This window comes from Odocoileus virginianus, chromosome 20 (genome assembly GCF_023699985.2).
Source record: "Odocoileus virginianus isolate 20LAN1187 ecotype Illinois chromosome 20, Ovbor_1.2, whole genome shotgun sequence".
NCBI lineage: Eukaryota > Metazoa > Chordata > Mammalia > Artiodactyla > Cervidae > Odocoileus > Odocoileus virginianus.
Window position 1 is genome coordinate 196600 of NC_069693.1, and position 15820 is coordinate 212419.

The 15820-nt window shown below is 49.0% G+C and overlaps 1 pseudogene; it reads right to left on the reverse strand.

The window, feature by feature from the left end:
- Nucleotides 1-10287: 10287 nt before the first annotated feature.
- On the reverse strand, nucleotides 10288-15652 carry LOC110141361 (sialic acid-binding Ig-like lectin 8; annotated as a pseudogene).
- Nucleotides 15653-15820: the final 168 nt, after the last annotated feature.

The window sequence follows — 15820 nt, forward strand, 5'->3', positions numbered from 1 at the left end:
GAAGCTGAGCCCTGGGGAACTGATGCATGAAATGAGCTTCTGGTGCACAGACCCACACGACTCTTTTTCCTTTTCTGGACTCTCCCCCCACCACCTGGCGCCCATTTGAACTCACTCTTTCCTGGGGGGCTCACCTGGCGTCTGGGCTCCCTGAGCTGGTTACCTTTCCCAGTCATCTCTGCGGGAGGGGGTGGAGGGCATGTGTCCAACCTTGGGGCCTGGCTTTGGGTGGGTGGAGGCTGGGGGCTCTCCTAATGGACCCTGAGTCATTCGGGAAGCAGAAGTGAAAGTCCCCAGTAAATCCTTCCAGGGGCCCCTGGTGTCTGCAGTGGATTTCTGGGGCAGAGGGTGGTGGTGGTGCAGTGCTGGTCTTGCCAGATAAAAGGCAGAATGCCCAGTTAAAATTGGCTTTCAGATAAATAATAGTTTGTTTTAGTATAAGCATGTCTCAGAAGCATAAGCGTGAGATATTCATGCGGCGTGGTCAGTCGCTTCAGTCATGTCTGACTCTTGGCAACCTTATGGACTGTGGCCCACCAGGCTCCTCCATCCGTGGGATTTCCCAGGCAAGAACACTGGAGTGGGTTGCCATGCCCTCCTCCAGAGGATCTTCCCGACCCAGGGATCAAACCCCTATTATGTCTTCTGCATTGCAGGCAGATTCTTTACTGCTGAGCCACCGGGGAAGCCCATGCATGAGATATGCTTCTACTAAAATTATTCATTGTTTAGATCTGAAATTCAGCTTTAACTGAACACTTTGCATTTTTGTCTTGGCTACGTCTGGCAGTCCCAGGCTGGTCTGTGTCCCTACCCCTTCACCCTCCCTGATGGGCTCACTGGAGCCTGGTCCCCCAAGATCTCTGTCTGCTTCCCGATCCCCCCTTCTGTCCCACAGTTGGATGACATACATTTGTAACACCTGTTGTGATAAAAACTCAGGATCCCTGGTGGCTCAGTGGTAAAAAATCTGCCGGCAAGGCAAGAGATGTAGGTTCAATCCCTGGGTTGGGAAGATCCCCTGGAGAAGGAAATGGCAACCCACTCCAGTATTCTTGCCTGGAGAATTCCATGGACAGAGGAGCCTGGCAGGCTACAGCCCATAGGGCTGCAAGGGTCAAACACGACTTAGACTCCACCACCACCAGCAGCTAGGGTGATGCCCACGGTGGCATCTTTGGCAGTGTAAGAGGCGTGGGAGCTGTGCAGAGTCAGCGTGACTCCCCCAGGTCTTGACTGTTGTTCCCCTCGCCTTGAAATGATTTTCTGTTTTGGTCGCATAGAGACGCCATGTTTGCCCTCTTGACCTCCACGCTCTGGGACCTTGTGTGTGACAGGTGTCCTGCTGTGAATGGGGGAGGGGGAATACACGTAGGTAAATCAGACAGCGTCTGACTTCGGGGGATCCCAGCTTGGTAAACCAAGAGCCTTAGAAACAGAAACGCACTGAAGTGTTCATAAATGCCCCGCCCTACACGCTGAGACAGATGTCCCCGCCTGGCCCTGGGGAAAGGGTGTTCACTTCCTCCTGGCGAAGGCAGGAGGGGCTTCCTGGAGGAAATGACATGTAGCTATCCCTGTCTTCGGATCCACTGTGTTAATCTGCCATCATAAAACCACACAGGATGAGTGGCTTAAACAACAGAGATGTGTTTCCTCACAGTTCTGGAGGCTGCAAGTTCAAGGTCAAGGTGTCAGTAGGGTTGATTTCTTCCAAGGTCTCTTTCCTTGACTTGGAGATGGCCGTCTTCTCTCCGAGTCTTCAGCTGGTCTGGCTGTGTGCGTGTGTCCTTCACAAGGACAGCAGTCATATTGGACTGGGACTCTGCCCTGTGACTTCATTTCAACTGAATTAGCTCTTTAAAGATTCTATCTCCAAATATATATTCTGAGACACTGGGGGTTAAGGCATCAACATAGGAACTTGGAGGCTGAGGGAGCGCAATTCAGCTCATAACATCCACTGTCCTCTTCATCTGCTTCCAGGTCCCCACTGCCCCTCCTGGGCTTTCTCTCGGGGACACCCTTGTGTCCAGGGACAGAGGGGGAAGGGCCTCCCAGAGGGAGGAGTGAGAAGGAGAGAAGAAGCCTGGGTCCTCCTTGCCCTGAAGGAGCCGAGAACTGCAGTTCCCCACTCTCAAAGCTTAGATCTAGTCTTGCCCCCACCTTGGAGCATTTCCGTGCCTCTCTGAGGCTAACTGGAGCACAGGAACCAGGAGGCTGGCAACATCTCAGGCCTTCTGTGGCTTTCTCGGCACTATTCCCTGCTGCACCGTCAGCCCAAAAAGGGAGAGAGAGAGAGGGCCCAAAAGATGCCAGTCTGTGGCTCTCCTGTTCCTCCGAACCAACCCAGAGGTCTCCCATTCCCCCATCAATGAACATGGGCCACCCGCTGGCTTAGCCTTTGAACCTCAGCGCTGATACCTGAGATGTGGAGGTGAGGAGGCCTCCCGTAGCAGGCGAGGTCATCTGGGCAGCTTACATCCGTAGTCAGGTGGCCAGAGGCAGGTGGAAACTGACTGGGACCAGGGGACCCTTCAGTGACCCTGCTTACAGACCAACCCATCCCCTTCCGCAGGCAGCTGCCAAGAGGTTCCTGGAGGTGGTCCTGAGACCATCAGCTCCCCTCCTCTGCTTTCCTGGAAACCCTGAGGGTCCACTCTTCTCATCACAGGAAAAGTATTTCTGGTCACAGGACCTGTCCTTTCTTTTCTGCCCATCCTGCTTTTCCTGGTCCCATCTTGCCTCCATCCTCACATCACTCAAACTGTTCCTGTCAAGATCCCTGAAGACCTCAAATGCTTAAAAGCCCTAGGTAAATTATGGTCTCATCTCACTTGGGTGCTGCCCACCCAGCAGCGTGTGATGTGCTTGGTCGCCCCCTGCCCACCTGCTTCCTGAAGCACTGGTTCAGTCCGGCCTCTGTGTCCCCTGGAGCTGTCATCCCGAAGCACCTGCTGGAGATGGGCTGCATGTAGCACGCAGAAGACACCACTGATGTTGTGTTAGTCACTCAGTCATGATGACTCTTTGCGACCCCATGGACTGTATGCTCCTCTGTCCATGGAATTCTCCTGGCCAGAATAATGGAGTGGGGTGCCATTCCCTTCTCCAGGGGGTCTTCCCGACCCTGGGATCGAGCCCAGGTCCATACTTCCCTGGTTTTCCTTCAACCTTTCTAGACACTCTTGCTCATCTTTAATAGTTCTGCCTCTTCCCCTGACTCCTAAATCTTAGAATGCATCAGGATTGCACTCCCAAGATGTTCTATTTCCTCCATGACCTTAAAAAGCGTTGCTACGTGTGATACTGTGACTTGCAGTAAATACATATTTTGGTCTTCGTTCATGGTTCCTGGTCCACAGCTCCCCAAACCCTTGAAATTTCCTGAGTGATGAGAGCAATACGAGCATCTTTTGTTAAAAAAAAAAAAATTTTGGTCTCTTGTCCTCAATTCGTGAAAACACTTCAGAGCTAGAAATGGGTGTCTCGTTATTCTTAACAAATCCCTTTCCACCATACCAGAGTTTGTTAATGGGGCAACTTCTGGAAAGCACAAAAGGATGAGGGCTGTTTCTCAGGGAGAATGAAACCCTGTGATTAGGAGGTTAGAATTTTCCATTCAACTCCTGACCTCCCAGGAGGGGAAAGGAGCTGGAAACTGAATCAATCCCCTTGGCCAGTTATCTAATCAACCGTGCCTATGGAATGAAGCCTCCATTAAAAAACAAACAAACAAACAAAAAACAGAAGTATGCAGTTCAGAATGCTTCTAGGTCAAGGAACATGTGAAGATTTGGGGAGAATGGTACATGTCCCCAAAGAGAAGGCATGGAAGCCCTAAGCCCTCTCCTCATACTTTTCCCTGTGTTCCATCTGACTGTTCTGAGTTACATATATCCTTTCATAATAAGCCAGTAACCTCAGAAATGGCCTGCTTCTCTGAGCTCTTCTGCTTTTCAGGGGTCCAACGGTCATGGTTTCTGGTACCAATATCTGCCTATATCCTAGCATCATTCTGATGTCTTTGGCTCAGTCCCATGTACGGTCTATCTGCATGACCCATCAGTTCAACTTTTTTCAAAACATAATTTTATTTATTTTTGGCTGTGCTGGGTCTTCGTTGCTGCATGGGCTTTTCCCTAGCTGCAGTGAGCAGTTTTTGGCTGTGCTGGGTCTTCGTTGCTGCATGGGCTTTTCTCTAGCTGCAGTGAGCGGGGGCTACTCTCTAGTTGCAGCGTGCGGGCTTTTCATTGCAGTGGCTTCTCTAGATGCAGAGCACAGGCTCTAGGGCACCCAGGCTTCAGCAGTTGCAGCTCTCGGCTCTAGAGCACAGGCTCAACAGTTTGGTGCTCATTCTTCAAGGCCTGTGGGATCTTCCTGGACCAGGGATAGAACCTGTGTCTCCTGCATTGCCAAGTGAATTCTTTACCACTGAGCCAGCAGGAAAGCCCTCAACTTTTTAAATATTAAAGAAAAAATCTACTCGCTTATCTCCATCCCCACTTCCATTCATTACCCTAGTCTAAGATTTCACAATCTTGAGATAATTGACATTTCGAATCAGATAGTCCTGGTGAGTAGAAGTTGTCCTGCATGTTGTATAGAATATTGAGGAGCATTCCTGGCGTCTCTACTCACGACTTTCTACTCCCTGCCCCCGCACCCCAGGTGTGACAATAAAAACATCTCCAGGCATTGTCACCTGTCGACAAATTCACCCTTGATTGACAATGACTTTCCAGGCCCTAGTCACCATTCAATTCAGTTCAGTCGCTCAGTTGTGTCCAACTCTTTGTGACCCCATGGACCGCAGCATGCCAGGCCTCCCTGTCCATCACCAACTCCCGGAGTCCACCCAACCCATGTCCATCGAGTTGGTGATGCCATCCAACCATCTCATCCTCTGTCATCCCCTTCTCCTCCTGCCCCCAATCCCTCCCAGCATCAGGGTCTTTTCCAATGAGTCAGCTCTCCGCATCAGGTGGCCAAAGTATTGGAGTTGCAGCTTCAGCATCAGTCCCTCCAACGAACACCCAGGACTGATCTCCTTTAGGATGGACTGGTTAGACCTCCTTGCAGTCCAAGGGACTCTCAAGAGTCTTCTCCAACACCACAGTTAAAAAAGTATCAATTCTTCAACACTCAGCTTTCATTATAGTCCAACTCTCACATCCATACATGACCACTGGAAAAACCATAGCCTTGACTAGACGGACCTCTGTTGACAAAGTAATGTCTCTGCTTTTTAATATGCTGTCTAGGTTGGTCATAACTGTCCTTCCAAGGAGTAAGCGTCTTTTAATTTCATGGCTGCAATCACCATCTGCAGTGATTTTGGAGCCCAGAAAAATAAAGTCAGCCACTGTTTCCCCATCTATTTGCCATGGAGTGATGGGACCAGATGCCATGATCTTAGTTTTCTGAATGTTGAGCTTTAAGCCAATTTTTTCACTCTCCTCTTTCACTTTAATCAAGAGGCTCTTTAGTTCTTTACTTTCTGCCATAAGGGTGGTGTCATCTGCATATCTGAGGTTATTGCATTACCACTCATCTATATGACAAAAATCTATCAATGATTCTCCTTGCTTCCTTTTTTTTTAAATTATTGATGTATAGTTGATTTACAATGTGTTAGTTTCTGCTGTATGGCAAAGTGAGTCTTTTGTACACATATGCACATTCTTTTTCAGATTCTTTTCCATTATGGTTTATCACTGGATACTGACTATGGTTCTCTCCTTCCATTTTTGCTCCCTCCCTAATGCCATTTCAACACAGCAACCAGAGTTACTGTTAAAATACAGATCAGGTCAAGTCACCCTCTTACTCAAACATTTCAATGGCATTTAATTCTATTAAGGAGAAAAATCTAAACTGATCACCTCAACCCACTGAACTTGACCAGGTGTAACTCCCAATGATCCCTGCAAACTCATTTTGAATCCACTTCACTTTACTTCCTGCATTCTCTCCAGTGATACTTACCTCCTCTGTTTCTCACTTCTACCAAATTTGTTTCCACCTCAAGAACATGATGCAAGCTGTCCCCTCTTCCAGGAATGCTCTTCCTGTGACTGGCACCCTTTTTCACCGTTTTCAGCTCAGAGGCTGTCTCTTCCAAAATGTTTTTCCTGAACTTACAATGAAGTTGCCCCAACATTTCCCCACCTGTATACTTTTTCCCCCCACGCGCAAATTTCTGGTGATTCATTGGACCTCCTCTGAGCTTTCCACCTCTCCTCCGTGTGACCAGAGCACCTCCCCACTCTACTTTGCAACTGCCTTCTTATCCAAGCCTCCCTTCCCCAACCCTCGGCCAGACAGCAGACGAGGGGTTACTGGAATCTGCAAGAACCTTTTTTCAGTCATCCTTGTATCTGTCTTCTCTGCCTAAGAATGTTCAGATTGTCTCTGAGCCTATTCCTTAAAAAAACAAACAAGCAAACAAACAAAAACACTCTGAAAGTTTCTGAAACACTTCTCGAATTCAACAGATGTTGAGCAGCTGCTGCCTGCCCCTGAGCTTACAAGGGCGAAGATAGATACTGAGGGGAAGTGAGAGGGGGTGGGTGGGAAGGTATGGGGTTGGGGAGGTTGAGGAGGAAGAAGAGAGGTCGGTTGTTATGTGTGTGTACATGTAGGTAGGTGGGTAGGCAGCTCAAGATTCTGCCCTAGGAAGGATGCTGGGTGTGGGTCTGAGGACTGGACTCGGGACGGATGAATGAAAAGGATGTAGGGAAGCATTCCAGGGGTGAACGCAGAGTCCGAGTCTGGCTATGTTTGAGCCCCGGGGGTGCTGAGGAGCCTTTGTTGGGGGGAGGGGGCTATCTTAGACACCCACTGTGTGCTCGCCGCCTCAGACTCTTTGCGGCTCTGTGGACTGTAGTCCACCAGGCTCCTTGCCCATGGAATTTCCAGACAAGGATACTGAAGCGGGTTGCCATTTCCTCCTCCAGGGGATCTTGCCAACCCAGGGATGGCACCAGGGTCTCTGGCATCTCCTGCGTTGACAGGCAGGTTGTTTACCTACGGAGCCACCTGGGAAGCTGTTGTTGTGCTTAGTCACGCAGTCGGGTCCTACTCTTTGCGACCCCGTGGACTGTAGCCCGCCAGGCTGCTCTGTCCATGGGATTCTCCAGGCAAGAATACTGGACTGGGTTGCCATGCCCTCCTCCAGGGGATCTTCCCAACCCAGGGATCAAACCGAGGTCTCCCGCGCTGCAGGCAGATTCTTTACCGTCTGAGCCACCAGGAAAGCCCACCTGGGACCACCCCCTAGCTGGCATCTTGGTGTCATTCGGATACAATTCGGTGTCCTGTCTGTCTCAGTTACCAGCCATAGCGCTTGTGCTGCAGTTCATAACTCTGTCCCCAGGGGGCGCTCCACTTCCCCCGGCGCAGACTGACCCCTGTGCCCCAGTCACCAGGATCTGTACTGTCCATAGTCCTGAAGACGTGCAGTTCCCTCGGGAATGTTTCCCAGGATCTAGACACATTTGCAAATGCTGCTTGTCCAAAAAGGCTGCATTCATACTCACTGAACCTAGGAAGAAGGAGTCTGCTCCTCTCACTGTACCTCAGTACAGCCGAGTCTCTGCTGCAGGGAGCATATCAAAGCAAGCACTTAGTTACCACAACCACCCCACTGCCCTCACCCTTCCTGAAATCTAAAACACCTCAATATCTCCGCCCCCCCCCAACACACACACTTTCACAGTGTCATTCTCAAATGACTTTCGCCGAGACACATCAAACTTGTGATGTCTACACAAGAAAATGTTCCTGTGGTGTTTCAGTCTGTTCCTGCTGCTGGATCAGACGTACCAAAAGCAAGATCTGAAATCAAGAAACTCTTAGAAGAAAATATAGGCAGCACTCTCTTTGACATTGGTCTTAAAGACATCTTTTTGTCTCCTTAGGCAAGGGAAACAAAAGCAAAAATAAATCAATGGAACTCTAAGAAACTAAAATGCTTTTCCACACTGAAGGACAAAACAAAAACACAGCCTACTACATGGGAGAAGATATGTGCAAACAGTACATCCGATAAGGGGTTAATATTCAAAATATACAAAAGCCTCATGCGACTCAACATCAAAAAGAAAACACAGCACTCTGACTAAACATAGGCAGAGGACATGGGTAGACATTTTTCCAAAGAAGACAAACACACGGCCAAGAGACACAAGAAAAGATGCTCAGTATCACTCATCTTCAAGGAATGCACATCAAAAGCAGAATGAGCTCCCACCTCACACCTGTCAGAATAGCTGTTATAAAAAAAGACAACAAATAACAAAGATGTGGATAGAAGGGAGCCTTTGTGCACTGTTGTTGGAATTGTAAATTGGGGTGGCCGTTTTGGCAAACAATACAGAGTTTCCTCAAAAAATTAAAAACAGAATTGCCATATGATCCAGCAATTTCACTTTGGGGTATTTACTCAAAGAAAACAAAAACAATAAGTTGATAATATATATGCACACCAATGTTCATTGCAGCATTATTTGCAATAGTCAAGATATGAAAGCAGCCTAATGGTCCATTGATAGATGAGTGAATATATAATATACATATAATATTACTCAGAAATAAAGAGTGAAATCTTGCCATTTTTGACAACTTGGATGAATCTACAGCATATTAAGGGGGGCTTCCCTGGTGGCTCAGAGGGTAAAGAGTCTGCCTGCAATGCAGGAGACTCAGGTTTGATTCCTGAGTCAGGAAGATCCCCTGGAGTAGGGCATGGCAATTCAGTCCAGTATTCTTGCCTGGAGAATCCCATGGAAAGAGGAGCCTGGTGGGTGATGATCCATAGGACTGCAAAGAGTCGGACATGACTAAAGTGACTTAGCACACATGCATTCAGGGCATATTATGCTAAGTGTAATAAGTCAGGTACAGAAATACAACTACCATATGATCCTGTACATGGAATCTAAAAAAGAAAGCATACAAACAAAACAAAATGAAAACAGACTCACAGAAAACAATTGGGTGCAGAGAGATCAGGTAGAGAGGGAGGTGGGAGGGGAGATCAGGATGGGGAACACATGTAAATCCATGGCTGATTCATGTCAATGTATGACAAAACCCACTACAATATTGTAAAGTAATTAGCCTCCAACTAATAAAAATAAATTTAAAAAAAAGGAAAACACATGGGTGGTTTCTGGAGGGGAGGAAGTGGTGGTGATGAGGCCAAACAGGCAAAGGAGATTAAGAAGTGCAAACCACCACTTAGAAACACAGTACGCCATAGGATGCAATAGACAACATAAGGAATGTGGTCAATGAGATTGTAATAACTTTGTGTTGGGACAAGTAGTTACTAGACTTACCATGGTGATCAATTCATAATGTATGCAAATGTCAAATCACTAGGTAGTACACCTGAAACTAACACAATATTGTACATCAATGCTATTTCAATAAAAATTAAAGAGCCCTTAAAATATTGACCCAACATGCAAATAACTGCCATCAAGAAAAAGACTAGTATTACTTAAAGAAATACAAGACCATGTCATCAACCACATAAAACTGACAATGTCCAGCAATCAGTGAAAAATTACTAGACATAAAGAAGTAGGAACATGTGACACTTAATGAAAGAAAAATTACTCAATGATTCAGGGTTAAACATGACAGAGGAAACAGACCTAGCAGACAGATCCATTAAAGCATTTATTACAAATATGATCCATATACTCAAGGACATAAAGGAAAACATTAGCACAATAAAAGAAGAAATATGAGATTAAAAACTAAGGAAATAAACTTCTGGTGATGAAAATAAATGATCTGAGGTGAGAATTTCGCTCAATGAGACTAAGAGCTGATTCAACATTGTGGAAGAATAATCAGTAAACTTGAAGATATAGAACAGATCCTATTCAAACTGAAGAGTATAGAGAAAAAAGACTGGAAATGGTGAACAGATGCTCAGGGCCGATAGTGAGATAGTATTGGGCAATACCACATATGTAAACTTGGAGATGCTGAGGAGAATAGGAGAATAGAGACAGAAAGACTAGAAATATATACATATACATACATACCTACATATATATATATATATATATATATATATAAGACTAGAAATATATATATAATAAAAATATATATGTAAACATTGACTTCAATTTCAAAAATCTGATCACAAGTATAAAATTTCAGATTCAAGATACTTAACACATTCCAAGTAGGATAATCTCTGTCTCCTTCTCACTCACACACACATACATACACATTTACACATCAAGGCACATATTAATTTAATTATTTAATTTATTTTTAAACCATGACTCATAGCTTGTGGGATCTTGGTTCCCAACTAGGGATTGAACCCATGCTCTTGGCAATGAAAGTGGGGAGTCCTAACCACTGGATAGCCAGATGATTCCCTTAATCAAATTTTTTAAACCCAGTGAAAAAGAGAAAATGTTAAAACCAGCCAGAGAAAGATATAAACTACAAAGAAAGATGAAAGTAACAGCAGAATTCTCATAAGAAACTAAGCAAGCCAAAATAATTTGAACAACAGAAAGGAGGAAAATTTAACCTAGAATTCTTAATACAATAAAAGTACCTTTCCAAAACTGATGTAAATGAAAACTTTTCCAGGCAAACAATGGCTGAGAGAATTCATTACCAACACACCTACACTAAAAAAATATAGGAGAAGACCTTCAGGTAAAAGGAAAATGATACTATAGAGAAAATACTTGGTTTTTGTTTAGTTGCTAAGTTGTGTCTGACTCTTTTGTGACCCCATGAACTGTAGCCCGCCAGGCTCCTTTGTCCATGGGGATTCTTCAGGCAAGAATACTGGAGTGGGTTGCCATTTCCTTCTCCAGAGCTTCTTCCTGACCCAGGAATCGAACCCACATCTCCTGTGTCGGCAGGCGGATTCTTTGCCACTGAGCCACCTGGGAAGCCCAGAGGAACTATATTCTTGTCTTAAATTACAAATAAATCTGAGAAACGAGGCAGGGTTACCTTAAAGCGAAAGGGCAGCTTTGTTCACAAGGTTCACAAGCCAGGGATAAGAAGCCTTTGGCTGTAACCAAAAGTATGTTCCTTAGAGGTGAAGGGGTGAGGGACTTCAAAAAGCACAAACCACAGAAGCAATAGGAGGGGACTTGCCAAAAGAGACTGGATGGCCCTGGCAGACGGGCCACAAGTTCTTGCTGGCTGGCCTGTAGTTTCCGATGATGGCTGTCATCAGAGCGTGTCCTGAGTGGTTTTTCAAGTAGGAATCTTAGCACAATCAGAAATTCTTACAGTTTTTGTTTGTGGTTTTTCTAAGAAAACAGTGTACGTGACTGAACCCCATGTCGGTCATGACTGCCTGGCTCCAGTTTATTTGGGGTCCCTGTGAGCCACAGTGGGTCCATTTTCCATGTTCTCTCCACCGGGAAAGCCCCTAATGTTTACGCCTCCTTGTGTCAAAGTCTTAGTGGCTCAGTCCTGTCCAGCTGTTTGCGACCCCATGGACTGTAGCCCACCAGGCTCCTCTATCCATGGCGTTCTCCAGGTAAAAATACTGCAGTGGGTTGCTGTTCCCTTCTCCAGGGGACCTGCCTGGCCCAGGAATTGAACCCATGTCTCCTGCGTCTCCTGCACTGGCAGGCGGATTCCTTATCACTGAGCCACCTGGGAAGCCCCCTTAGGGGATGTTGCTTTTACAATAAAAGAATGAAGAGCAACTGAAATGATTCACATATATGTGTAAACATAAAATAGTTAATTTTTCTAATTAACAAAAAAAAAAACTCCTTTGGGACTTCCTTCATGGGCCAGTGGTTAAGAGTTCACTTTCCAGTGCAGGGGGTGTGGGTTGGATCCCTGGTCAGTAAGCTGAGATCTCACTTGCCTCATGGCCAAAAATCAGAAAACAGGAACAAGGGGGCTCCCCTAGTGGCTCCGTGGTAAAGAACCTGTCTGCCAATGCAGGAGACCCCGGTTCAATCCTTGGATTGGGAAGATCCCCTGGAGGAGGGAATGGCTACCCACTCCAGTATTCCTGCCTGGGAAATCCCATGGACAGAGGAGCCTGGTGGGCTATGGCCCATGTGATTGCAAAGAGTTGGACATGACTGAGCAACTACACTTTCACACACATTATATTTTTACAGGTTGCATTATGGGCATATTAAAACCACTCCATGATAAGCACACAGAAGAAAAACTATTACATGTGGCACAGTTCAATTTTGTAATAAGAACATCTGTTTCCTCCTTGTCCTCCCAACCATTCCTGTAGAATGATCAGGAAGACACTTGGAGACCAGATGTGATGAGATGTTATTCCCGGTTAGGGCTTGGGCCAGGTCTTTAGCGCCTCCTTGTCCACAGACCTCTGAAGCACCCCCAGGAGGGACCAGGCTGAGTCACACCTCCTAGCCCTCCTCCCCTGTGACCTTCTGAACCTGTAAGGGAAACACAGATCAGAAATAGGAGGTCAGTTTGTTGGTTTCTTCACCAGATGTGTTTGAGTCAGTTTCACGGAGGGTTTGCTCTGGAAAGGACAAGACAGAAGGCCACAGGAGGGGTCCCTCCCCCCCTCCCCCCAATCCAGGGACACCTTGAAAGTGCTTCTCACCTGGTGTAGAAGAGGCCACAGGTAAGGAAGAAACCAGCCCCCATCAGGGCGCCCCTCAGCAGGGTGAGGACCAGAGGCCAGGAGCCCTGACTCTCCCCAAAGTCTTGGGGGCAGAAAGAGGAGACACCTGCAGGAGGAAGGCAGAGGCGAGGTGTGAGTTCACACCATAGCCCTGCTTAGGGCCCCAGCTCTGAAAGACAGCATCCGGACGTCCCTGGTGGTTCGGTGGTTGAGAATCCGCCTGCCAATGCAGGGGACACCCATTCCATTCCACTTGCTGCAAAGCAATTACGCCCGTGTGCCACAACTACTGCGCCCAAGTGCCTAGAGCCTGTGCTCCGCAACTAGAGAACCCACCGCAATAAGAAGCCCAAGCAAAGCAACCAGAGAAAGATCTTATGCAGCAGTGAAAACCCAGTGCAGCCAGAAAGCAAAGAACTGGGGGATCATTGCTTATACTCACCCAGAACAACTAGGTTTAAGGACACACGGTCGGAGCCGCTCGGGTGCTGAGCGCTGCAGGTGACCTCTCCTCCATCCCCTAAGGCCACCTGGGGCAGCTCTAGGACCGCAGGATCCAAAGGCTGGGAGGGGCTCAGGGTCAGGCTCCCCCGGACCCAGCTTACATTGGCGGGGGGGTTGCTGTCGATGACACAGACCAGGCACAGGGACTAATCCTCCCAGACTCACAGGGAGGTGGCATTGCCCAGGATCTCAGGGACTGGGGACACAGAGAGAGCAGGAAGGGCAGGACTGAGAGGCCCTTCACCCCGCCCTTCCTCCCAGATATAGGACAGTGGCTCTGAGATTTCATCACCGGCAAGGGCAAGTAGGGGTGAGGTCGGGGCGGGGGAAGGAGAGGCAACTCAGTGAACCCAGGACACGAGGATGGATGTTAGAAGAAGAGTTGGCTATATCTCAACCTGGGAGATAATATCCCAGGAGGTGGCCTCTGATGTGTGAGCACGTGCTGGGCATGGACACTTGTGGGTCTGGCCACATGCAGGCCTGCACACAGGTGATGAAGGAGAAGGGGGACATGGAGGGAAGGAGGAGGGTCAGCTCTGGGCCTGCAGACACCCCTTTGTGGCCCCAAGTATGGCAGGCTGGACAAGGCACAGCTGGAGGCTGACAGGCCAGAGGGGAGAGTGCTCCAAGTCCAGGTGAGAGAATGCAGGCCAGAGCTGAGGCTGTGGTCGTGGAGGTGGAGGAAGGGAGGACATGAGGCATTTTCAGGAAGTCAAGCTTGCAAACTAAGTCTTGGGGAGGGTTGGGTGAGACATAGTCCAAAGGAATTTCTGAGATGTAGACTCTGATTACTCAGATCGGAGGGTCCCGACCAAGAGGAAGTGGAGGACACTCAGGACAGAGATTTGTGAGGGTCTTCAGTGCAGAGGCTAGAAAACTCCAGGGTGAATGAACTTGACCTTGCCCTCCTGAAGAAATGGGCAGGATGCTGGTGTTAGTGTGTGTTAGTCACACAGTCATGTCTGACTCTTTGAAACTCCATGGACGGTAGCCCGCCAGGCTCCTCTGCCCATGCAAGTCTCCAGGTGAGAATACTGGAGTGGGTAGCCACTCTCTTCTCCAGAGGATCTTTCTGACCCAGGGATCGAACCTGGGTCTCCTGTATTGCAGGTGGATTCTTTACCATCTGAGCTACCACGGAAGACCAGGAGTCTGGTACCCAGCTTGGGAACTCAGTCTGCTCCGGGCAGGTGGAGACGGCACAGTCAGGAAGAGACAGAGAATCAGGGAAAGGATGGCATGGGAAAGTGAGGGGTGAGGAGAGGTGGGAAGAGAGGGAACAAGGGGAGATGACAGTGAATAGTCACCTAGGAGTCCACAGTGGCCCCAGAGAGAGTCTCGCCAAGGGACAGAGTGGGGGGCAGGGGAGGGGAGACATAGGAGCTGAGAGGGGTGAGTGGTGAGGGGCCTGATTCTGTTCAGTCTTCACAGCATCCCCCCATCTGACCTCCATGCTGCCCAGGGACCTCACACCTGTGCTGTTTTACCAGAAGACCCGAATATCCAGGTTCTGCAGGGCATCTGGAAGAAGAAGGAATTAAAATCCTGCTGCATTGTGATGGGGGGTCAGGAGTAAGGGGTGAGGCAAAAGTCTCCATGTCTTCACCCCAGCTTGTCTCCAAGAAGAGTCTCAGAGTTTCCCACCAAGAACCCTGCCTCTCCCTCCCTTGGGGGAGGATCACATCCAGGACCCAGGCTCTTGGGCCCCCACTCACAGGACACATTGAGCCTGATGGTCACCTCTGTGCTCACACCAGCTCCGGGGAAGGTTACGCGACACGTGAGGTTGGTGCCGTGGTCCTGGGGCCTCGGGGTGAGGGTGAGCACTGAGGAGCGGGGACTCTCGGGGTGCAGGGAGGTGAGGGCAACCCTGGTCCAGGAGAAGGTGGGGGGCATCCCCCTGTCACAGGCCCATGGCACTGCACAGGTAAAGTTGGTGGGGTGGCCGGATGCTAGGGTCCCCTGGACGTGGATGTCAGCTGTGTCTGTCAGAGCTGGAGAGAGCAGACCCAGGACTGGAGCGGGGACCCCTGTGTGCCCCTCAGAGCAGTCTCTTCCCCAGCATCCTGTATCCCTGGGTCCCCCCGCCCCCAGGATGAGAAGGCAGGGTTCCCCTCCCACCCTGCCCTGGGGACCCTCAGGACCCCTGTATGTGTGTCCTCCCTTTGACCCCCTCCTTACCTGTCACACGAACGGAGAGCAGCTTCAATGCATAACTATATCTCACAGTAGGCCCTCTCTCCAACCTAAAGATGTATGTCCCCGTGTCCCTCCTCTGGGCATCTCTGATGTCCAGGGAGCAGTCCTTGGCCCGGGGATCTCCAAGGAGGAGGAATCGGCCCTGGGCCTCACTGACCACTGCGCTGGGTTGTTTGTGGCCACTGCCGGATCTCCATGGGAATCTACCCTTTTCCAGAACCAGTAGCTGTGAGCTGGGCCAGAGTCGTTCCAGCCTTCCCGGGGATAGGAGGCCGAGCAGGGCACGCAGACACACAGGCCCTCCTGCACCGACATGGACGGTGGCACGTCCAGCCAGTATCTCGGATTCTGAGCCAGGGACCTTGCGGGGAATCGAGGGTCAGCGGAGCCCCCGCCCCGCCGTCCACTCACCCGCCCACAGCAGCGGCAGCAGCAGCGGCAGCATGTCTGAGCCGGAGGGTGTCTGGGCGCCCTGTGTGTGAA